The 25,809-nt window shown below is 41.4% G+C and overlaps 1 long non-coding RNA gene across 1 annotated transcript in view; it reads right to left on the reverse strand.

The window, feature by feature from the left end:
* LOC139693533 (uncharacterized) overlaps positions 1 to 25,809 on the reverse strand; it is an 821,473-nt gene that overhangs the window by 75,801 nt on the left and 719,863 nt on the right. The window contains exon 4 of the long non-coding RNA XR_011702059.1: positions 17,269 to 17,337. This is a non-coding gene — a long non-coding RNA (uncharacterized lncRNA). The remainder of the gene's footprint in view (positions 1 to 17,268; positions 17,338 to 25,809) is intronic.

A 25,809-nucleotide genomic window follows, 5' to 3' on the forward strand; every position in this document is an offset into this window, starting at 1 on the left:
GAACTAATAATTAATTAAAATATAGTTACTACTATTACACAATTACCAAGTTCTACTGTTCTGATTATAACAGATACTTTTTTTTACGGGTTAAGGCTAAAAAACTCTAATCATCTTGACCTAGCACGGTTCCCATTTGAAATTCAAAATTTTTCTATTAAGAAGACGCACGATGTACTAGTTCAGTCATCGTTTGCGGAAATTGAACGCCAACGAAACAAAACAGCGAATCCGATAGAGGGTCGTTTGCCTTTTAAACGAGCATTCTCGGATGACAGCAAGAACTTGATCGTCGTAAGCCGGTATTCCCCCCCCCCCGAACTAACGTCTGCTTTCCTTGACCGTCACAAAAAAGGATTTGAGCGGGAATGGCGCCACTTTTCTTTGCGTGGTGCTGACATACATGCATTACGACCAAGAATGGAGCAGGCATTTTATTGACGGGGTGAAAAAGAATTTCGGGATTTGGGAAAAGATCAAGATTCCGAAAGAGCAGAGAAACAGGGGAATAAGGGGTGCGTGAAGACACTTAATGGCCTCGCCATTCCCGATTTTAAACATCGCCATGCGAATCGAATATCGAAAACATTTGATACGCCGATATGGCGATGTAAAGAGGATGAAATTGCATTTAATTTCGCGAAAAGTCTTTGAAGTCTTGGCTGTGCGACGTTTTTAATACACACCTCCATCAACGATACCAAATGGACGGTATAAAGAAGGATGCTCCTAAATTTATGATAGTGATATAAACCAACTGCATATCCTCCGTACTAGGTTGATATTGTAAATTGAGGGTGACCAAGCTCAGGGTATCAATATATAGGGTCCGTCCCAAAATTAAGTATTGCTAGGGTCATCGTCTTTTTCGACTCTAATAGCGTTATCTACAATGAGTTGGCGCGTCAAGGGTAGACAGTGGACAGTAATCTTTACGTGGAATTCCTCGAAATTCTGCGGAAAAGATTCCAACGCGTCATGAAGGAGATCTTTACCAACCGGAGGCTGCACCACGACAACGCGCCGTCCCACACCACCTTCCTCGCACCTGGCTAATCACAAGGTGGCAACGCTGCATAAGCCACCCTAGAGACCGGACTTCTTTTTGTGTTCCCCAGAATAAAAAGGAGCTTGAAAGGCAACCATTTTGGTACGCAAGATAATTTCAAAGAGGCCGTGACGAGGTGACTGAACGAGATTCCCGTCGACGCCGTCATGGAAGTACATCACGACTGGCGGAGGCGCTGGGCTCTGAGAGATTTCATCCTCATCACCTCGATATTGTCTACATAGACAGGGATTCCGGTATTGCAATATGGCAGAGCCTGTTTGCTGTTACCTACATCGCAATCCTTGGCGGCTCCACGCGGAACATCATCGCAATAAGGCACATACGCAGAGACGGGATGAGGGGTTAGGAGGCGGGGGGAATGAAGAGGATTTGATGCAAGCGACAGTACGCGTGAAGAATGGAGGACATGGAGGGAGGGGGAAAGGGGGACGAGCAGGCGAAAGGGTTGCGTCCATTTAGATTACCCCGCTCGCTTGGCGGCTTGACAGTGCGGGGAATCACGAGAGTCCTTTGATGCATAATGCATCGCGGGGGAAGTCCGGGGGCGGGAGGGTGTGTATGTGTGTGGAACGGGGGTGGCGTGGGGGGGGGGAAATGAGGGAGTACGATGGAGAGAGGGAAACGGAGGAGAGGTTCGTTGCACCGGCCGAGGAAAGCGGAGAGCTGTTCGCATGTGAGGCTAGAGAGAGAGAATTTTCGGAAAGCTTGGTACGTTTTCGGAGAAGGGTTGAATAAACCCTCCGCGTGGACCTTGATCCAATGGAATTATTTTCTTCTCTCTCTTTTTTTTTATTTCACGACAAGGGAAATATTGGGCCGCGCCTGAAATGAGCAATGAGATCAACGCCATATGCGGTACAAGCGCGCGCGCACTTTAAAATACGAGCCGAGTTGAACGGAATCGAGTTTGCTCGGATCCTTGGGATCGAATGGGCCCAAAACATCGGTCGACGCCGCCGCACAATGCATACAAACTCCCGAACTACGAAAAGCAATCGGTGATCTTGCCGACTGCACCGATTGAGCGATAGGGCGGTTCGGAGAGTGACGATGGTGCCCCGTCCATTCTAAAATAACTGGATTGGGGAAGGGTGGCCTGGGGGACAACATTGTGTCGGAATGTCAGCTGAGATCTCCTCGGAGGACGCGAGAAATCACAAACGAACACCAGGGAGGCAAGCATTTTTCCCTTGCCCCTCCGCACACCCCTCCCCTGCCAATCCCTTTCCTTAACAGCAAAATCTACTTCCTAAATTACTTTTTCCCGAAAACTATTCGCTCGCATTCCGTCTAACATGGGCACATAGAATACTGCTTAGAACATTCATGAGTATTTTGGTCCCACATTACTGAGACACTCTCTGAGGAGGTCGTGATTGTATTTGATTCCAATGCGTTCGGAAGCAGTCTTTTTTCATAAAAAAGTATGATTTTACATTTAATCAATTTTTCTTCGCAAGGTGATGAAAATATACGTCGAGACCAGTCGTGTTCTGTAAACTTACGATATTGTCATTAATAATATCAATAAGTATAGATTAATATGCTTAAGTATTTAATTTCTACGCCGTACATACCATTACGGTGACATGCCATGAAGGGGACATCTTCATGCTCTTTTTCACCTCTATCATGGATACCGAACTTTTTGAAGAGGGAAATATCTTCATATGTGAGCACAAGTCCTACAGTATTGGTTTCACTTTTTGATTTATCATATTCTTCGATATTTCCGCCGTGATACGTACTGGGGACAAATTATTTAATTTTTTTCATCACAGAATACCATTAATTTGATTGGCCAAGAAATTCATGAAAATCATATATGATATTACTCTTGTAAAGTTGAAGTCATGAGAGTGGAAAAAGTTTACCCACATTTTTACCACATTAACACAGGCAACATTGGCAATAAGTCTAGACAGTCTCCTAGAACGTACGTACTTGGAAATCCCAGAACTGACTTAAGTACATTAATCCGTAAACGGCTGCAAATTGAAAGTGAGAAAAAACGATAAAAGTTAAAAAAACAAAACAATGAGTTCCGTCAACAAAAGACTCTCTCAGAGGAATTCATAGCACTCGTGGGTATACCCATTCGCGCGAATGACGATCTGAATCGCCGATTACAAACGGCAAGGGATTCGCAATTCCACAACCAATTCCTGTGCATAGCTTTCTCTTTGTGAATCGAATACGGATTCATACATATGCTCAAAGTCGGCTGCAGCAGACTTCATCGCTATGCAATGAATAGCAAAAGCACTTGCTACCGTAAACCTCGATACAAGAATTCACTCGAGGCAAAATACCCTGTGAAAATAAACACTGGTATCTCACTTAAGCAACCGATGGGTAAACAATTTGAAAAGGAAACAAACAGAATGTTACCAGCGAACAATGTGATAACAAAAAATATCATGAAGCATTTAAAGCGTTTTGTGACGGTCACCGCAAAGAAATTACAATTTCGGTAAAAACTGTTATCGACTCACCGACAGAAAAAAAACATTCTTTTTCTCTCCCTCAGATAGAAATAAAGTTCACCCCTACAGATGATCCCAATATTATCTCCAAGTTGAGCCATTTCTTTCAGCAGTCGGTCAGTCATTTATTTCAGGCAATATATAATTCCAATTACTTTATCTTATTAGGATTAATATTTATTTACAAGGTATATTTTTAAGGGGACTCTCAAAACATTTGGGCCGCAACCAGCCAAACTATCCGTTTCCTCTGATTTTCATTACACTTTTCTCTTCTCTGACTGCTAACAAAACCGCCCCTACAATAATTAATTTTTATGTGCAATACTGAAGGAAAAGTGAATCTAAAGTTAGTTATAAATCTCAATTCACAAAACAAATACGTAAGGGTCACTTAAAATAAGTACGAATGGTTTTTACGTCAAAATATCGTAGAGGGAAGGGAACCAGATTTTATTATATATTACCGTTTATATATTTTGAAATTTCAATGCATAACTCCTAGTAATGATCAAACATATAATTGCATGCTTTTCCTACGGTAAAAAATACGATAAGGTATTTATCATAAAAAATATGCAAAAAAGCATGACCAGCCACACAAGATTCACATCTTCCTCCTTAATATTACGACGTAAGATTATCCGCACTCTCTCCTTTTGTCGAACATCTTATTTCACGAGCGTAACGACTTTGGAGCTACGACACCCTATATAATTGCCAAGCAAAGACGAGTATTCCTGCAATCTTGCTCTCTCTCTCTCTTGCACACTCAAGCACACACCCATTCTAGGTTTTAGAAATACTAGAGATGTACGGTAAGAAAGGTTTAGCAACGAGAATTTTCTAGAGCACATTTCCAATAGAGGAACTCCATGACGCCGACATAAAAGTGCTTAGCGTCATTCCGAAGTCTCACCTCACGAATAATACCTAAGTAATACGCTCAGGCACATTCGAGCAGTAAGGTCTGAGAATCCATAGTGCAACTGAGGACACCATTCAATCCATAAAAAATGTCACTGTAATAAAAGTACGGTTTGATACGCAAGAGCAGAGCTCATCTCGTCCTACGCCAAAAACGGATCCAGGAGTTTTGTAATTCCGATACTCCATTTACATATTTTCTCTTAAAGTGGACTTTTCAGATACTATTTTCTCAAAAAAAAGGGTGTCCTAAACTTAAAACTAAGACTTATTTGTTAAATAAACTTTTTTAACAACTACTGGTAGTACTGAGATAAGACCATATAACTTTAATTGGTCAAAACTAAACATTTGGGAAAAATGATAAATTTTGAAAATGAAGCCTGAATACACGACATTAAAGGCTATTATTACTATTGATATTTTAACGTTTAAGGTAGGTTTTGGATGGACGCAGTCTATACTACAGTACAACTACACATTTACTAGCCTTACCTAACAAAACAAATACTGACATCTGACACTACAATAATCCCCTCTTCGATTCCGCTTACCTCCTTCCTTCCTCCACTCCGCCCAAAGTGATTATCCTATTCCTACCTCTACCGCCTTTCCCTAACGCCCTCCCCTATATCGCAGCCTTCTACACATCATTACATATCAAAACGCTCTGAATCCATCTTTCCTGCCTCCTTTAGATTTCTCCCAACCACCCTCTTTCTTCCCCCACCCATCCTAGAACTTCCTCGCTTTTTTCCTCTCTGTCCACCTACCCATCCTTCTCCGAAGCCGCCTTTCAAAATCCTCTAATCTACGCCTATCATTTTGCTTCAAAGGCCAACGACATCACCGGTTTCACTTAGGTTTCCGTACCAGACGATGAAAACACGCTTCAGGCATTATCTAGCGGTCCGGAGTGACGGCGGATATTATGTTTCCTCTCATATCAAAAGGGGGAGGGGCGGCGATAAGTGAAGCGATCTCCCATCTCGATGCCCCCCCCACACTTCTGCCCGCGGTTGCCCTAAGGGGGTATTGAAACTCACAGACCAAGCTAGGATATAGTATAGATACACAAAGAGATATAGCCTCTGCCTCCCTCCCTCTTGAAGCAAAGGATGTTTTTTTAAGTCGCCAAGATATGAACCCGAGTCCTTAACGAGTCAGAAGCATTCAAACCACCCACCACATCCCTTTCAACCTTACGAAAAACTAAACGGACGGCTCCTTGAGAAATCAAAAGTACTTTTCACCCACGCGGCGAGTACCTATCTAACCCTCGGCGTTTCACGGAGGGTGAGTCTCCGGTGACCTTGACTTCTCACCCCGCGCCATCTCCTCTGGTGATCGAGAGGGAGAAAAGGGCGAACTTCGTGAAACTCGATTCCGTCACGTGTTTGTCTTCCGCCGAAGAGATAGAACACGCCTCCCTCGCGTCCCTCGTCCCGCCCGGAGAGGCACTTGATCGTCAGCGAATATATGTATCCGTGCACTGCACATAAACCCCTCCACTCCGTCACATCCCACCCTCCGGCGAAGGCCGGAACATTAAACTAGGCGACGGCGTCGCTTGGCCATTCACGTGCCCACGTGAAGCTATATTTGAGGCGGGGACGAGAGAGCTTCGACTCGCCCGCTGCTTCTCCCGTTGCCTCACACGGTCCGTCCAACGCGAGCCGTTCCCGTCTAAATCGGTTTTCCCTGGATCGAAGAATTGGACCGCTCTAGGGAGCTCACCATGGGAAGGGAATGGACCCTTCGAAACGTCTAGTTGCTATGAAGCGGATTCTGAAGGACAAAAGGGCACATGGAATGAGAAGAAGGATGCTTAGAGATGAGAAAAAGGCCCTGTGGTGCAAAAATCGGGCAGAATCGGATGCGCCGTGAGAGACAATGCATTCTTTGGCGGACTTAACAATAAAAGTTATCTCAACTACGTTAAATGTAATGGATACTTTCGGCTGGGTAACCGAAAGTTAATTAACGATAGGATCAATTTATCAATTTCAGTCAAATTAAATCAATTTTAATTTTTGAGTCGATCCTCGAGTTAAATCAACAAAAATATATTTACACGAGAGAGATTCTTTTCTCAGTGAAAAAAAAATAATCATTATAGAAAAATGACGAACGGTTACATTTCTCGAAATTATACAGAAAAGCCTCTCACTGAGAGCAATCTAAAATGATTCTCGTGCGTATCTCTTTTCGTCAAACTTCCGACGAGACAAGTGTTACGCAATACTCATTCCAATAAATTAAAAAAAACGTTGAGTCAAGAAATTAAAAGTCAAATAAGTAGACGAATTGAGTTAAGAATTAACTCAAAACACTTCAGACTTTACTGAAAGTTAAAGTAAAACGAATAGAGGCCTTCGAAATGTGCAACTAGAGGAGGGTGGAAGGAATTAGTTCCGAGGATTCAAGGAAAGGAAGGCTAATTGGTTAGTGCATTGGATGAGAAAGGAATGCCTGTTGAAGACTGTGTTGGTGGGAATGACAAATGGGAAGAGAGGACGAGGGAAGAATATGAGCATAATGACGGACACGGTTAAAATTACGGAAAAGTACGAAGAAACCAAGAGAATGACTTTAGACAGGAAGACATGCAGGTCAATCATTTGAAAACCTGGCACGTAGCAGAACAACCAATGATGATAATAATGCTTGAAGAGTTAATACCTAAATTTTGCTCGTTTTGTTCGACATTATAGAGCGAAATAAATAATACAAATTACAGTAGTCGTAAACAGAAGGGATGAAACAACGAGGAAATACGAGGGTGGATCGAACAATCATCAGGGCACTAGAGAATTAGCGCTCAATTAAGAAGAATGCAGGATTGCAACAAACAATTTTAGGCGTTTTAATTGCACTTAAAAATGATTTGTTTCAATGTTAGCGCAGGAAACTTTAATTCTTCAAACGGATCACTGGAAAAAAAACTTTTCCCAAGAATGAAAGTGAAACGACCGGGCCAACGGTATTTTTGGGATCAATATCATCATTTTGTATCCAAGAAATCTTCCCAGCCTCTGCAACTCGTCATTTAGGTTCTGATCCAACAATTACCCACACAGAAAAAAATAAATAGTCAGGAAAATTTAAAAGAATCGTGGTGATAATGCACTTGAATGGTTCACAAAAAAAGCCAAAGGATGATTTTGCCGCCAAAATGTGGTAAAGGTATGTCATTAACCCCCCTTCAAACATATATTCATCACAAATAGTTGATTATTCGATCCTAATAGGTGGATGGAACCTCCTACTGACCATTATCGATCAAGCCATGACCAAAAGATAATTCTCATTCGATCAATAGAAAAAAAGAAGGGGAAATACTCTCAAATGGACGTATGACGGAGCATTTAAAATTAATCTTCCCCGTTTAGAAGAAGAATTTATTGCTCAGGGGTGGCCTTTTGGAGCATTAATTTTACCGATACATTAGATGCAGTTCTGCCAACCATACATCAAATCAGGAATTCGGACTCATCAGGAATTATAACATCAGGTTAACATTTATCAACTGTTTACATATGAGATGTGCCCGCATAAGGTTCACCAAACATAAATAAAAGTACATCAAGAAACGAAACAAAAAATTAGCAAAAAGAAATAAAATAAGCGCTATGCCGAGTTCGCACTTTGAATAAAAAATATAAAAAAAATTGGAAAAGAATTCATATCATTTGAAAACAACACTAAATTCAGCAAAATTTATCTGTTTACAAAAAAGTGATATTGATAAGGTGATGGAAGCAAAAGATCATAAAACAAAAGTATATGTATTGGTACAAAGGAGCGATAATACAATACAGGTCATTACGTAAGCAATGAAAATTTGAGTAGTAGTAGTTTTAGGGAAGGTGACCGATGGCTAAGGTCATTTGCGCCATTTGAGATGGATGGGAAAGGAAGGGTGGAGAGAAACTCGGCGTCGGCATTGGCCTACTCTTATCAAACGCCGCAAAGACGTCCACAGTTTAACGTCCCATTCGACGGACGTCGTACTAACTCAAAGTTCTCTCTACAAAGCACCTCAAGTAGGAATGAGGATTCTTATGAGAAATATCTATCGCCTCCAAGAGTCGAACCGGGGTCCTCTCACTGGGAAGCCAGTACGTTAGCCATCGCGCCATCCTGAACCCCATGAAAATTTGAGTACACACGGAATAAAAGTGGGAGAAAATTACATTTTAAATTATGGTCTCTTAATAACAATACGTTGCGAGAATATATTTCCAGTGTGCTCTTTTCAATACTGGAGGGATGAACGAGTCCGCCCGCATTTAAGTCCGGGATTTTTTGGCGCGAATTCTCGAGAAAGGAAAGGAACAACAAAACCTATTTCCCACGCATCAATCGTCTTACCACCATCTCTCAAAATTTGTTATACAGGCAGGTTATAAAAGAGCTCCTAATTCCCTTCACAAACCGTAATTCAAACAATGAATTTCCGATGGGTCGTATTTTCAGATCGATAAAGAAATTAATCGCGATGGATAAAATCGAATGAGGTCAAATCTCGTAGGAAAGAGGAGACGGGTGGCATTTTCTCGAGGGAGAAGCAAATCGGTATTTTCCTCGGGATCATTTGGACATAAAAATGCTACATTTATTGGATCGAACGGGATTGGGAACTGTTCACCCGTTGAATCTGGATATCACCGATCCGAATCGCAAAACTATCCTAAACAGAGTTGCCATTTAGGGAGGGCAGGGTAGGGAAACTTTACCTCCCTACGAATTTTAGTATTTCAAATAAACAATTTGAACCTAAGCTACATCAATCAGCGAAACAAGGGCACGTAAATCGTGATAAGAAGTGTAGAGACTGAAAGTGCATGGAAAATATTTAATTTCCGACTTACGGAGGAATATGGATAGAGTGCGCTAATTGTTAATATCCTAGACGAGCAGTCGCCAACTGGTAGGAGAAACCCGCAACCCGCGGAGAAATTTTCCAAGAAGCTAAAAAAAAAGTACATAGATAATTCTGTTTGAATTGTATTATCCTTCGGTGCCCTTCATTAATAGAATAATGTCGACGCTGGTATTATCTTCAACTTTTCATCCTCCATTCCGTGATAATCCTCCGCCTTTACCGAATTACCTACCTATCCTTAATCCTACTTGAGGTGCTTTGTGGAGAGCACTTTGAGTGAGTATGCCGTCCGTCGGATGGGAAGTTAAGCCGCCGACCCCTTTGCGTCTTTCGTTAAGAGTAGGCTAGCGGCGACGTCGGGTTTCTTTCCACCTTTCATCCTTCCCCATCCATCCTCTATGACGCAAATTACTTCAGCTGTCGGTCGCTTCCCCTAAATACTAAAAATTACCTCGCCTTCCCAAAAGACCACTTCTACCGAGACCATTATTTTTATTTTAAAGTTCGGAATTTTATAATAAAAAAATCAAGTCAATGGTTCGCAGGCTTCAGAATCGTCAGTTTCAGCAGTTCGTGAAGTCAGAATGGGTTGGTCACATGCTGTCCTGGGAAATCTTCCCTTAAAAAAAACAAATAAGCATCAGCCCTGCCTGCCAACAAAATCGAAGTCGCAACCATCCATTTGAGGAAAGAGTGTAGCGTATTAAAACGATCAACTGTCGATGTGATCGGAATCGATTTCGACCTGATTGGAATTGTCCGTCCGCGGTTGGTGGATGACGGGAGGCGGCTGACCGATGAACAAGATGAGGTCAAGGGGGGTCGGGACGGAAAGGGAAAGAGAAGAGCGGACGACTTGTTACGTCCCGACCTCCGTCGTTCCATTGAGTAGGTACGTCGCCATCTCTCCCGACGCCAACACCGCGCGTATATAATCTCCTGATAGACGCGATTGCATAGACGGGCAATCAAAATTCCCCGCGACACACCCACACTTCTCCTCCCCCCTCCCGCAAACACCGCCGGAGTCCACCAGGATCGATGGATGGGGATCCAATCACACGAGACTTAAAGAAGCGTAATGAGAGCGATAAAATACAAATCTTGTAAATCATTCGTACCGCGTAGGGTAGGTTTGAAGGGCTGGATGGGCTCTCGGAGCGTACAAGTTACGGGGTTAATTCGCAGTTTAACACACTTGTTATTATAATGATTTCCAGAATCAGGGCCCCGTCTACCGGATGTGCAATTTAGGATGACGGGCAGGTACTGGGGGTATGGCGATTCGGAACAGATGAATAAACGTGCACCCTTGACCGTACTGCTCTAACCAACCGTGTTTATAAAATGACATTTGAATCGCCGTTTTCGTTCGATTAAAATAAATCAAGGTGCCTAATTCTTGGTCGAGAAGGGATAAATATTCAGAGGAAATGCAACTAATTCACATTATCACGTTGATGAATACCTAACCTGCGGTGTAATGGGTACACACTTCCAACGAATGTTGATTGCATTCAGGACACAATTCATTACTGACGTATCAATGCTTCCGGTTTGCCCGTCACCCAACTGGAAATAATCAAGAGCCACATAAGGATAGTTTCGAACTACCTAATTGCATACATGAATATTAGGAATGAAGTCCAACATCGACAGAGTGTCACCCCGAAAGGCGATTACCATGGCTGAAAATGACCTTCGCATCGCAGTGTCATTATGACTACGATACCTCCTTAAGAGTTTGAATCCAAATGCCTGCATGGTCACACAATTTGTTTGATATTCTATTAGATACTGGTTTACTCATTGGTTTTCAATTCTTAAATACTCACGTAGGCACGATAGCATACTATTGTATACATTGACCAGTCTCGCTCGATTTCCAATGCATTTTAAATCAGAAAACCGATAAGCTTTATGTTTTCAGGCTGAACTTCGTGGAAGCTGTATATTATCCTTAACATATGAAAACATCACTTAATTTTCAACGGAATATTCGGTAGAAAAATACGTTATTTCTTCCTATGCTCGGAATGCTGAATTGAGGATAAGTTGGTTCGATTTTCCGGCAATAATTCCGGATGCAAACCAACACATTTTTGGAAACGGATGTTTACATCAACTTGTATATTTAACCGGAAGGCTTCCGATTACACTAATTTAGTTTCAGGAAAACCGGGGGATGGGATGTCAAAAAAATCTGAAACTGAACTCAACATTTTACATGGCTAAAATATTTCAGTTTAAGGAGCAATTTTATGCAATTCAATCAATTTTGTTGTTGGACCAGCAAAATTACTAGGAATCCCTCATGGTTTCTTGTTAGTGACGGATTGAATTTTTTGAGCCTCGACCATTGACAACATTTTGACGCCATAGCTCCAATCATTCTGAATTTCATGTGCGACAATAGTCCGATGCCATATTCTTGTCATTGCCCTTGCTATCATATTATTGTTATTTTCATTGAGGCAGTGACGCCAAAATCTCAGTTTGGTCTTTATCTGAAGTAATAGGTTACTAACTCTCAAAGCGTTTGGACACTTTTTTAAAATCGCCAAATAAATTTAAGCGAAGCTTAAATCTTTCTCGAGCAAGCGGGAATCTAAGGAACGCTCTGCTCTAAGGAAATTCCAAGTTTCCTTATAGCAGAGCGTATGACTTTTATGAGCCTTATACCTAATGCGATCTCAAAGCGAGGGGACTGAAATCTCGCAATGGATAGATACGATTTCATGCTAAGACAGAGAGAGATTTTACACGGACTTTTGGAAGTTAAAAACAATTTACTTTAAGTATAAAATATAATTGAAAAAGGAAAAAAAAATTGGGAATAATGTTTATTCTATCCTGACGTAGTTTATTAAGATAGCGGAGGAGAGCTCGTAAATGGATATACGGAACGGGAGGAGGGCGCAGAGGAAATAAATAAAATAATTTTAAAAATACTTTACAGTTTCTAACATGCACGGTGTTCAGCGAATCCGAATTTTTTTTTCCTCGAAATTTCAAGATTTTAACGGTCAAACATAAGTTTTCTCCAGGGCAATTTTTTAAAAATAAATACGACCGATTCCTGAGTAATTTATCGAAGTTCATTTAAATTTTCGAAAGTGATGAGTAATGGAGAAGAGGGAGAAAAGGTTGTAGCCAGGTTTTTACCGAAAAGTACTAAAATACCTCGAGGTTTCAAGGTCCGAAAATTTACAAGGGTTTTCCATCTTTTCCTAGTTCTCCAGATTGCTGTAAACCGTGAAACTCAATTTCTCAACTGGAGAATATGAAACCATCACGGAATTTTGAAATAAGAGAGTTTCCACTCTCCCATCATTTATGCAGGTGTTATATAGCTAACCAAAAAAAAAACATTTGTCATTTTCGATCTAAAATTATGTAACCAAATAATGATTTGACCGTAAGTATCATGCAAAAGACTGTATTTCATTTCAATTTAGTCTTTTCGCTTACATACGTTCTTAGGAGTGTAAAATACGATTCATTTTGCCAACTTCATCGGAAATTGTACCTATCCGTTCACGATTTGCTGTTCTGGGTGGAAAACCCCCCGTCTACGCTATGTCCTTTCATAGTTCGCACACCCTCCACCCCCTTTCCCTTTTTTCATTGGTCCGACGACAGTTTTATTCCTCGCATTGCCACTTTCCACAAATCTGGCTTATTCCGAGAGGAATATTTTCCGTAACACCACATATTTTAGGAATAAGTCAGCCGATCCAATATCAATCACTCAGCGGAAAATATCCCTTCAAACTTTCTGGATTCCTTGCCCGCAAATCCGCTTATGAATCTAGGAAGGAAAAGCATCTGTATCCCACTCCAGACCTCTTCTCTATAATCGCATTCCTGGCCATGCCTATTATGCAATGCACGTAAACCGCCCGCGGAGATAATTATGGGAGAGTACCGTCCAGGGACTTGATTTGAGTTCCTTCTCTCCCTTGAGAATGGTTGTTATCACCACCGAAAATTCGGAGTACGAGTGAGTTTCTTTTTTGTGTGTTTCTGTGTGTTTGTTTGTGTTCGCTAGTACTATCTTGGTTACATTATTATTCACATTTGATAGAATCTCACATAAATTATATATTTATATATATATATATAATTTATGTGTCATATATATACATTTATATTGTACGTGTATATATAAACATATAAAATATGTGTACATATACATATATGTTTAAATATACGAATATATATATATATATATATATATATATATATATATATATATATATATGTTTATATACAGTTAAATGCATATGTGTACACATGTATTTATGTATATATATGTACACATATATATACATAAATACAATGTGTGTGTGTGGGAAAAATAAGAAACTTATATGGACCCTCGTTGCACTAGTCCATTTAGGGCGTTCCAAATCCTTTATCCAATATCCTCGCGAATAATAATGCATTGACATTTTCAAAGGATTAACGTTTAGGAATTTATGAATAAAATATTGATTGCTGAGGGCGCCTTTCGCGTATTCGCTTAAAAGAGAGTAAACGAGGGCGTGGTTGAGCACTAAGGGCGGAAACGACGTCAAACAGGATTCGCTTTGATGGGTCGATTGACAGGCCTTTGACGAAGCGGAACGTAGAAGCACTTTCATGAATGGAATGAAATAAATTTCGAATCGCAATGGACGCACACACATACGAAGAACTATCACGGGTACCGACGGAAGGTAAATAATTATCGGCGGAGAGCCTTCCAGAATAAAAACAACTGCTCCAGTTCTGATCCGGCGGACTTCGACATTCGGTTTATTTTCAAAGAAAGAAAGAATAATCGCCATAGTGCAAAATCAACAGAGGGTGCCACCGCTAGAATGACTCATTTCGAAGAACGGAAGGAAAGAGAGGAGAATGTTGAAAGGGGACTCTTAAAAGGCATAGACGTAAAGAGATAGAAGTTTGCGAAGACTTTGATGTGCAGCACAGGGGTTCTACGACCCGGAAACTTTATCGCCAAGGAAAGACGACGATCGCAGATAGGAAGAGTCTTTTCAGATGGGGCGTGGAGAAGGATGGAAAAAACTAAAAGCTGCGAGGGGAAGGGAGGGAGACAAACGAAGAAGTGGTGGGCGCGGCAGGTGTGGAGAGGAAGTTGTCGGGGGAAATTCGAAGAATGCAGAAGAGGGTGGAGGAGATATTGATGAGTGGTGACATGTGAAGGCTGCGCTGAAGAAAGGAAGAAGGTTGCGCAAAATGGGAAAGGGGCGGAATGTATGGAATAGGCACTTTGGGCGACGGGAAGAGAGGGTAGAAGTGGGGAGGGGGGGGTCGAAAAATATGGGGAACTAAAGGAGGAAATAGTTGAGGGCAAAAGGGAGTGTTTTTAGGGAAATGCTCCAGAAATCCAAGGAGATGAGTGATAATTCCGTGGAACACACCCGTCTGCCATGAACTAGAGTACGTAAAGCAATATGTTTTACAGCATATTTACTTCTTTAATTCAATGACACTAAAAGTGTACCTTAACGGAAATGATGAGACCACACACAACCGAAATGGTGCCTTTTAGTTGAAATTAAGAAACAAAACGCAAGTTGATTACCAAACCTACGATTGAAACGTATACACTGATGACAAAAGATGTCACTTAGTCTAATAGGACCGATTGCAAAGCGTTAAGGATCAAATGTTCATTACAAAGAAGGACTGGATGGAGTGGTTTCTACATAACTAACCCTCATGCCTACCTTATGGTAACGGGGCGAGCACACCAATTACTTCTCTTTAAATGGAAAATGAGGTAAGTCAATTGAAACAAAACTAACAGCAATTGCTGAAAGGAAAGTGCAAACGTTACGTGAAAATAATTGCCATAGGCACTTAGTCGAGCTCACAGAGCTCCACCAATGCAACAAAACTTGACCCATGTCCTGTATCATAGTAAAAATATTCCTTGAGATCCAATTTTTTCCGATAAGAATGGAGAATTGACTGATATTTCAAAAACAATTTGCGTAAAAAAAATGTGTGCGGGGCAATCAGCAGTCTGTGTAAAATAATAAAATAAATAAATAAATAATAAAACTGCAATATCAACGATTTTTCACATGACGCAGACGGCAATAGTTTTCATCTACACAAAATCACCATGAATATCAAGGGAGTATATAACTTTAGCTTGGTTGGAGGGCTATAAAATTGCGAACACTTTGATAAGGCTACTGAAATACTGCGCATGTTGGACAAAATTTGTTTTTTTTTAAATAAAAATCATTTCCCGGTCACCTTCTATCAACGGCCAACGGTAATCTTCTATCAACGGTGATAAAAATGTCCATATTAGATCGCTGGTCATTCCAGCCTGAGGACGCATGAGGTGTACCGTGGCGAGACTGTTGCTGCTAACGTAAAAAAATCGCAGAAATCCCAGAGAGTAAACTCAATGCGTGGAGAAACTTCTGAATAGATAATCGATCGATCGATCGATGTAGGCTAGGATCGATTGTTAGATTTACCATTACAATCATTCTGTGATCAACTTATTTTTGAAGAGAAAAATTGACATCCTTGGAACACAGGGCATTTCGGTTTGAGGAACATTCTGGCCTGCCGACCGACTTAAATTGTTTTCCAATCACGGCCAAGGGCCCCCCCCCCCTTCGGTCCCCTCGGAATCGAAAGATAGGGGAGGGATACGGGAAAGGGGACTAGGAAAGGCGAGGCAGGGGGAGGCCGGGTGGGAGGGAGTAGGGCGATAGTGGAGGGTAAGTTTCACGGCCGGTGTCCCATCATCTCCGTCCCCCACTACCCACCCCTGCTCTCTTGACATATTTGCCGCCGGGGAAGACGTGATTTACTGCTGGCTCCCCCCCCCCTTCCTCGCCCCAGTCCATCGGACGAGACGTTTGAGCGGGACGTTCCCCTCGGTGCCCTTCGATAAGAACGGAAGCCCAGACCGAGACGGTTGGTTTCTCCACCCCCGCCTTCGCCTGCTCGCCTCGCCGCCTATTGCCTCGTGAAAAATGGCGCTCGTCGGGGAGGTCACCGACCCACCACCATAAAAACGGCGAGTGTTTTTCCCCCCCTTAACAAGCTTAGCACCTGAAAATGGGGGAGGGCCTCCCGATTGCTTTGCTCGCAAGGGTCTCGGATCGTGAACCAGAGATGCCCACTTCCAATGGAGACCGCTCCTCGCAACGTATAATTTCTCCAGACCTGTTATTCCAAAGTTTGAAGTCGGAATTCGATTTTTTTTCCACGCGAAGCCCCGGAATATATATGAGTAAAATGAAAAAAATAACCCCAGGATGAAACTCCAGCAAATGATATGCTGTAAATATTACATAAACCAAACGTCTATTCTTCCATTCAAAGGTCACGATTATTTTCATTAGAGTGACAGACCCCATCAGCTGATACAAATATTTACCTCCGTTCAGGATCAGACCTGAAAACCATCCTGTACAGCAACATTCCATGCTTTCCACGGGGACTGGGGAGGTCTTGGTGTCTTCTGAAAATTTCTCCCGTTTATTGTGTGGTGTTATCGTGAATGAGTGCAAATACATTAATAGGTTATGGAGGTGGTGCATTATAATGCATACGATATTCAGAAAAAAATAGAGGTTTTTTATGCTTAAAAGTAGTCTATTGGGTTAAAGTAGATTTCAGCATCCCATTATCTCTCAATCATTTCGGAATTCACTAGTCGAGAAAATTAAGAGGCGGTTACCTTAAAACAACGGAAAATCCTTCTACGAGTGACAATTCTTCGATAATGAAAACTACTTTTTGAAGCTTTCTATTCTTCATAAAGGATAAGGCTAGGTGACTATATAAATAAGTGGACATAAATGAATGAGAAAATGGAAAAGTAGACACACAAACGGAAACATACTTCTTACCTTGAAGAAACGAATCATCCTATCTGGGTAGCCAGTAGTCTATTCGGGTTGTGCCAAGTAGCAGGAATTCTGAAAAGACAAGGAAATTGAAATTGAAAATCCTGTTACGAAGAGTATTACATACATGAAACATTACTATATTTAACAAATCTCTTCATCCTCCGACACAACAAATGGCGAATCCAAGTCCATGTCAGAGAATTTAAAGAAAAGCCTCAACTGTCGCCATTACCATCCCAATAAAATGAATTACACTGATACATCAACATAATTTTTATCTCGTCCATAGTATTGAGATGTAGGATTTAAAATAGATGGAATTCATAGATAATTGTACTTATGCATTCAATATCAGTGTTAGTTCGTGAAATCATTACGAGAAGCACTTGGGTATATCTAAAGGTACTTTTAGGAGTAAAACATTCTTTGTAACCATACGGCACTAATTAAACATACTCTTTATTTTCTATGGAAAGATCTCATTAATTTTTATATTACCTTTTTGTGAATAAAATTTGAACTAAACATAAGAGTCATATGCATTTTTTTCAGGCATTTATTATAAACCCCTCCCTCTTGAACGAAAACTGGGCACAACAACGAACGCGTTGATGGTTTTAAAAACCACAAACACAGCAATCAACCCTAAGGTCGGTTTGATAGGTGATGGTAGTGTTCACACAGTATAGAGCCCTAAACGGTGTGTGAAATTCACACATCAGGGTAGGGGGGCCAGTTCCTTTCCCTGTGCCGGTTATGGTTTCCCAGGAAGATCTGGTGCCTGAAAAATCACATAGGTTGGGTGGAGCTGCAGGTGATCATAGAGGCTTGCCCGGGAATCGAACTCGGGCCCTCCGGTCAGTTAGCCAACGCTCTACTCCGGAACTACCGCGACCCCGTTGATGTTATATGCACTATTTTTTAAAGATAGTCTATCGCTTAAGGTAGGTTTTAGACGGACACAGAACAACTATATAACATGTCTAAGCCTCTGCTAGTAAGTGATAACCAGACACCGCACACTACTGTAAAAATACATCAAACCTTCCTTCATTCCGTCCAACATGCCAATCATTTTCCTTACCCTAACGCTCTACCCCTCTATTATAGTCTTCAAGATTCGATCGCCAATCAAAATTCTCTGCATGCCCCTTTCCTACATCAATTGGGTTTGTCCTACTCCAACAATCCTCCCCTACCATCACCTTTCCTTGTATTCCTTAGTTTATTTTCCTCTTCGTCCATTTTATCAGATACATCCGTCTACACGCCCACACCTCTACAGCCTCTAATCTAAGCCTATTGTCTTGCTTCAACGACCAAGCACTGCGCGCTAAAAAACCATGATCCAAATCAAAGTTTTAACTAGTTTTATTTCTTAGCATCTTTACTCAACGTTCATGTCACCAACTCCCTTATCCTCTTTGTAAAAGCATATACGTATATCTAAGCCGATTGGAAAATTCACTTGTTAAAATCCAAGCATAATCCCCTTACTTTGTAAATATGATTTATTTTTCATTCAATTTTTGTGACACCCACAACATGGAAGGTGACATCTCTGTGTGGAATGAACCACATCAGACATTAACACAGCCAGCAAATGTCACCAATTTGAAAAATTCTAGCGAGATGAAAGATGACAAAGTCATTGAAGGAGACTTTGCGGCATTGAATAGCGGGATAATGGCTCTCAACTGCGAATTTAGTGATGCAAAATCAAAGTGAAAAATAGAATTTGTGATTAATTATTCTGAATTTCACTCTTAATCGTCCGAATATCTATCAATTAAATGCTTCGACGCTCAGCGGTTTGATTCCTCGATAAATCAATTTCATTAAATGTCTTGATATCTCTGGCTTAGCGTAATATATTTCCTTTGTGATGAAGAGTGTTTCAAAAAACGTAGGATGGCATTAATAAGGAAATAGGTTAGGATTAATATGAGATTTTATTTTTTCAGTTACAATCATTGTGCAAAATAAAAGCCATAATCAAAGGTCGAAAATATTCCTTTCAAATGTCACGGGGATGAAAACAAAAATATAATTGATTTTTAATCCGGCGTAAACATTCCGAGGGAGCAAAGAAATACGATTCAGAAAGTTGAACACATTGTAACAACCAATCTGTGGATTGAAAACAAATAAATGCTTGATTTTAAGGCATAATTGATTACGTAACCACAAAAGTTGACCAATTGGGAACCAAATAATTCCAACAGCCACAAGGGTGACAAGGGCAAGATTAGAATTGAAATTTAATTCAACTTTGCTGATAAGCTTAATTGTAACTTTATGGAAATTGGAGAATTTCTGCATGACCCTCATTGATACAGGAAGGGTATCTGGGAAAACCAGGAAAATGATATCTTCAGAACTCTAATTGGAATGAAGTACCTGTATACAGTTTTATTGGGTTAATTATTCTTCCTTCTTGAGTATCAGACCGAAAATATACAACAAATAGGACTTTAAAAAAGCCATAAGGTTTTCTTATTCAGATATCTGTTTAAATTAGTGCATCAATGGTATAAGGCCACTGGTTCGGTTTTGAGAAAATAATTTGGTGAAAATACTGCTGAGCTAAGCTTTCAATTTGTACCTAATCATAAACTGACAATGCGGGGTACTTACAGTGACTAATGCGCATTAAAAACCCACCATCCCTTTACTCTGAAAGAGCTGGGAATCTTTTGAAGTTCTCCCACCTGTCCTTCACTTTTGTAGGGTCCCAATCTATCGACACCCAAGATTATCTCCTCACAATTTCATTCAAATAATCTCACCCGCAGGACATTTCCTTGAAAAATAACATGCCGTCGAACACAAAAACGCACCCAGATCACGGAGGACGTGCACAGACTCCAGGAGCCCCGGCCCGCGGGTTTACCTCCCGTCCCACCCACGCGCGTCTCCCAACGTTCTGCTTCGGAGAGCATACAATACGGTTCCTTCGAATCTTGATCGAGCACCCTATCACGAGAGAGTGGAGGGAAGAGGATAGAGGAGAAATAAGATGGGGAGAGAGAGAGAGAGTAAAAGAGCAAGAGAGGTAGTAGCAAGGATAAGATAGGAAGGAAGGCAGTAGGGGAAGAAAGAAAATCAAGGGAGCAAGAGAGAGAAGGAGATTGGATGAGAGAGGGAGGAAGGAATAGAGGGAGGAAGGGATGGAGGGAGGAAGGAATAGAGGGTGAGAGGAGATGCGAGGATAGAGAGAGAGAGAGGGGGTGGGGTAGGGTAAGCGTAGACGCCCCCCCTCTCCTCCTCGCCCACGCAAGGGGCCTTCCCTCCGGGTGGAGAAATGATCCTTTCGTCCGGAGAACGTAATGTCAGGAATATCTTTTCGACTCCCGAAGAGCGAAAAAGAAGAAAACTTGGAGCAGTCGGACGAGGGCACGACCGAATAAAGGGCGAGAAGGAGTGGTGGTGGAGGTGGAGAGAAAAAAAATTGAAGAAAGAAAATAAAAGGAGGAAGACCATCAGTCAATCCCGTCCTTCACCGCAGACGCCATTTTCCCTATCCCAGCCGGCCATCTCCCCCGGCCCTGTATCCTCCCCGTTTGTCTTTATCTATCCTTCCCTTAACCCTGCTCCCTTTCCGGAATCCTCACCCCCCTACCCTCCACACCCCGCGTGTATACGTACGTCCCATCTCTCTATCTCTAGCCCATTGCCGGTTACCGTAGTCTACACCTTCCGAACTCACGCCACGGCGGACCTGCTGGCTTTCCGATCCCCAGGTCGGCTTCGTCTCTCGCTTCAATGCCGAATCTTTCCCCTCCCCACGTCCCTCCCCCCTCCCCCCCCCCGACGAAAACACCCTTCTCTGTCCCTCCCTTATCTATAGGGAACCCTCTCTCTAACCCCGGCCTCCCATTCCCTCACCCTCTCTCTATCTCTAGCAATCTCTTAAATCTTTCTCGCGGCCTTCCTCGTGGTGCTCGGTCTCTCGGGGGTCGTGCCCAACTGGCACCGCGGACGGGTCGATGCATCGACTTGCCGACGTCCAAGATTCGATCCTCAACATCATCCGCTCACGCTGAATGAAAGGGGAGCTGTACTCGGGACTCAAAAGCGAAGACTTCTATCACTAAATTTACAGCCCTGTCTAACTTCCACAGAGATCCGTCAATTTGGAATGGTTTGACTAATGAAAAGGTTTTACAAATAAAAATATTGCTTTCATTACCTTTATGCGTTACTGATATTTTAAAGATATATATCTTCAAGGAAAGTCTCACGGATGTTCATAGTTATTAAAGCGGAGAAGCGAGATGGCGCTAGCGTACAAAAACACAAAGAAACGCATACAAATGTAACTCACACGTATTCCTAATTTTCGGTGGCCAAACCACCTTTACTCTCGGGAGAGAAGGAACTGAAAACGTGTGAGTTTCATTTGGATGTGTTTCTCTGTGATTTTGTTCGCTAGCGCTATCTCGCTTCACCGTTTAAATTGTGTTATTACTAAGAGTAATACGTAAAGATAATGACGCCAATGAACCTAAGATCGGCAACATATCTAAGCCCCTGCGAACGCATATCTAAATAGTTGTAAACACCAAGAACTGCAATACAAAAAAAGTCCATTCTACAAATACACATCCTTCCTTTCTCCCTTCATTCCGTCCAACTTGCCTATTTTCTTCTGCCTCTACCTCGCATTCAGTGCCTTCTACCCTATGCCAAAGTCTTCAGAAGTCCATTGCAGCTCCCCGCATCCCTTTCTCTTGTCTTCTTTGAATTTCTCCTAACAATCTCCTCTCCTCTTCCACCATGCCCAGATTGTTTTCTATTATTTTTTTTCCGTCCATTTCACTTTTCCCTCCTCCACAACCACATCTCTAAAGACTCCAGTCTATGATTATCCACACACCTCAACGACCAAGTTTCCGAACCTTCTAATATTACGCTCAATATTAGTTTTCAATAGGCGCCCCTTTAAATCTACACTCATGGCACCTGTCAACAACTTCCTTCTCATTATTAATGCGTAATAAAAGCCCCATTCACTTCAATGGTATCACACTCAACCTAATTAAATCGCATCAGGAGGAATCAAAAAACCTCGGTCTTTTTCGCCAAATTTTATTGCGGAGACAGTTTCATAAGAGAGTGATTTTTTTGTTAACTAAAGAGGTCACTCTTGATAAAATAGGCTTTTCTAATTCTAATTCTTCTCTCAAAGAACTTATTACTTTCCTGACGCATGATTTGAATCGGATCGCGTGCAACGCACAGGAGCTAGATTTATAAAATTGTGCTTTGATAAATTTCGGAGCGTATCCAAACTATTAGAGGAGCTAGGCTGGAAATCACTCACGAAGCAGAGGTTACAGCTTAAGTCTCTTGCGTAAATTGAAAGAATATCTCTTCAGAAATGTTGTGGAAAATGTATTATTAGCCATATCGTACTACGGTAGGCGAGATAATGCCTATAAAATTTGATAGATTAAGTGTAGAATAGATAGATTTAAGATGTAATTCTTTTTTTCGAACGATAAGGGTTCGCAATAACGTTGTTCGACCGCGGAAGAGGTAAAATTATTTGGGTCAAAATTAGTCTGGTGCGTATTCACTCCCTGCCACAAACCTAGCGGTGGCTTGCAGGGTACTAAAAAAATACTACATACGTATCCGGCTGTATCTTTGATCACGACACGTCAGTAATTCAGGAAGGACATTAAAAGCAAAATTGCATGATGAATTAGAAAAAAATGGTCTCATGCATCTTTAACTTCATCAGGTACCCAAAGATGTCACATATACGATGAAACCATTCGTGCCGCAATACCAAAGATATACAGGAAAATCATGAGAGATGGATAGAATACATAGAGGATCTACAAGTACAGGTATACGGTAAAGATGGCTAAAAATGGCTAGCTTAGGTACAGGTATACTTGACCAGAAGATAGAAAGGGCATTCAAGGGATTGAATTCAAATAAGGCCGCAGGCGTACAAAACATTCCCGTGGAACTACTTTAAGGTTTAGCAAAACGTGGGAGGAAAAGTTTTTATGCACAAATGCACTTATGAGGAAGGAATTTTACCAAAAGATTTTGTAAGATCAACGTCAATTCCTATTCCGTAAGAGGGAAAGGGTGTAACATCTGAGGACTACAAAACAATAAGTTTGATTTCGCACGCAGTTAAAGAGGTTCTCAGGATTATCAATAAGAGGATGCAGAGCAAATGTGAGGACTACAGAAAAATACGAGGGTCATCCGGAAAGTAGTACCCGTTCTTGAAATAAAGACACAAAAGTAAATATTAACAAACATAAAAAATTTTATTTGAAAGAGGATACTTTAAACTACTTCTCAACATAATCTCCAAGCAAATTAAGGCATTTGTCATAACGTGTGACAAGTTTCTGTATTCCTGCTGCATAGTCCTTCGCCGCCAGCTCATTGAGATACGCGAGGGACCCATCTTGCACAAATTTTTGCATAATGCAAATGGTGTTTAACAATTTCATGAACAATTGTTCGAGAAACATTGGGAAAATGCTCACAGATGTCATCAATTGTGACGCGCCGATCGTTCCTCACGAATTCGTCAACTGAGCTCACCAGTTGGTCTGTAATGACAGACGGTCTCTCCGAACGCTCATCGTCGTGTGTGTTCCCCCTCCCCATGTTGAAGTTGCGACACCACCGCCGAACAGACGACTCGTCCATTACATTGTCTCCATACACCTCCTTTAATTGGCGATGAATATCACATGGGCGAACGTTTCTTGCATTGAGGAATTTAATCACTGCCCTCACTTCACAACTGGCGGCGTTCTCAATTTTTTTAAACATTGTAAACAATCACAGAAACAACACAGGCAATGCTAGCGTCACGCAACTTGGCTCAGAGAAGGCAGACAAGCCACTGAAGCTATCTGACCTCGTCCAGCGGCTACTCGCGTCGTCAGCACTTCATGCGGCACGAACGGGTACTACTTTCCGGATGACCCTCGTACCTATCGCACCTATCAAACCAATCTTTGGGTTAGTCACCGTGGTTGATTATAAGATAAGAAAAGTATGTTAGGAAAACCTACACTTGAGGAAAATGGATACACGTAAAGCATTAATTAGAATTAGTTATCAGGGGGAGACAACAGACAGCTACGGTCATTTGTACCATTAGGTATAGGTGGGCAATTTTGCAGGGTAGTATATTTAGGGAATGCAAGAAAGAGTGGAGAGAGACCCCACGTAGCCTAATCTTTACGATAGGCGACATGGGGTCCACAATTTAACGTCTCACCCGGCAGATGGCGTACTCCACTTGAAGTGCTCTCAACATAGCACCCTAAGTAGGGATCGGGATACCACTGAAAAATTCTGGTATTTGAACCCGGGTTACCAGGGTGGAAAGGCAGCACATTAGCCACCGCACATTCCTGTTCCACCGAATAAGGGTGCAACTCGTCGTACATGTACAACTAATGAAGGATCTCGAAAATCGATTGCAATTGTTCCAATGGTGTAGATTATGTCAAATCACGAGTTTTCTGTTTTTAAAGAGGGAAAAACCACTGGGTTGCTCGGCAGTGCCTAAACATTTGTTAAATTTGCAAATCAATGCAATGAAAATTATTTTCGCAATAACATTGAAAACGGTTTTAAGTAGCCACAATTTTAAATAACTCTGCATTTAATACTTAGGCGTCCAGAGGCTAGGAACATCTCAGCTGGTTCGCTGACCCTCAACCCTTCCTCCGTAACCTGTGAGGGCGTCTTTTACGGAAGGAAACTTATTCATTACGGTCAACGCGAAACTCCATCCTGTTCCTTGAGGTGCTTAGAATTCACTTCGCTTTCATTAGTACGCCAGAAATCCCGAGGGTGAACGCCTCTTCGGTCTAGTTTCTCCTTCTGGTTCATAAATTCTGAGTTTCCCCGTCAACGTTGGGCTCCACATACTTCATTCAATGACGAATTCGCCCAGCTTAATAAATTGAGTCTCCGTCTCACTGAAATTTCTCTTCCATGATTTTTTATTTACATCGCTTTAAAAAAACCAATAAAAATTAAATTACCCGTCGAAACTTTATTAAATTATCTTTAAAAATTCTGTATTCGGAATATTTTTTTCCTCTAGTCGTAATAACCCAGCACAATTTTATTGGATATTAAATAAATATTACCTATGAAAAAGCCAAAATGCAACTTTAATTGGAATAGTGCTGGAAATTTTGAATTAGAGAATTTACATCATAATTTAGAAACAAACATTTGCATATGAGCCCAGCAAAAAGAATATGTTGTTATGTCAAAATTCGTCATATTGAACACACCTGTATTGTACATATGAAACATTTGTTTTTATATCCTACTGGTTATCGGTGTGATTTTTAGATTTTTATAGACGAGTATGTACGTATGCTGTTTATCCTTATACTCATACTTCCTCATTATGGCAATTTAAGCCCAAATCCCTATTTTTTAGATTTTATTGGCCTGCTATACCTAAGAAGGGCGCCAGAAATAGTTTTCCGTCGTAGATTTTTAAACGTTCGCAATTACATCTCCTAAAGT

This window comes from Hetaerina americana, unplaced genomic scaffold (assembly GCF_022747635.1).
Source record: "Hetaerina americana unplaced genomic scaffold, ioHetAmer1.1.p SCAF_5, whole genome shotgun sequence".
NCBI classification, from domain to species: domain Eukaryota; kingdom Metazoa; phylum Arthropoda; class Insecta; order Odonata; family Calopterygidae; genus Hetaerina; species Hetaerina americana.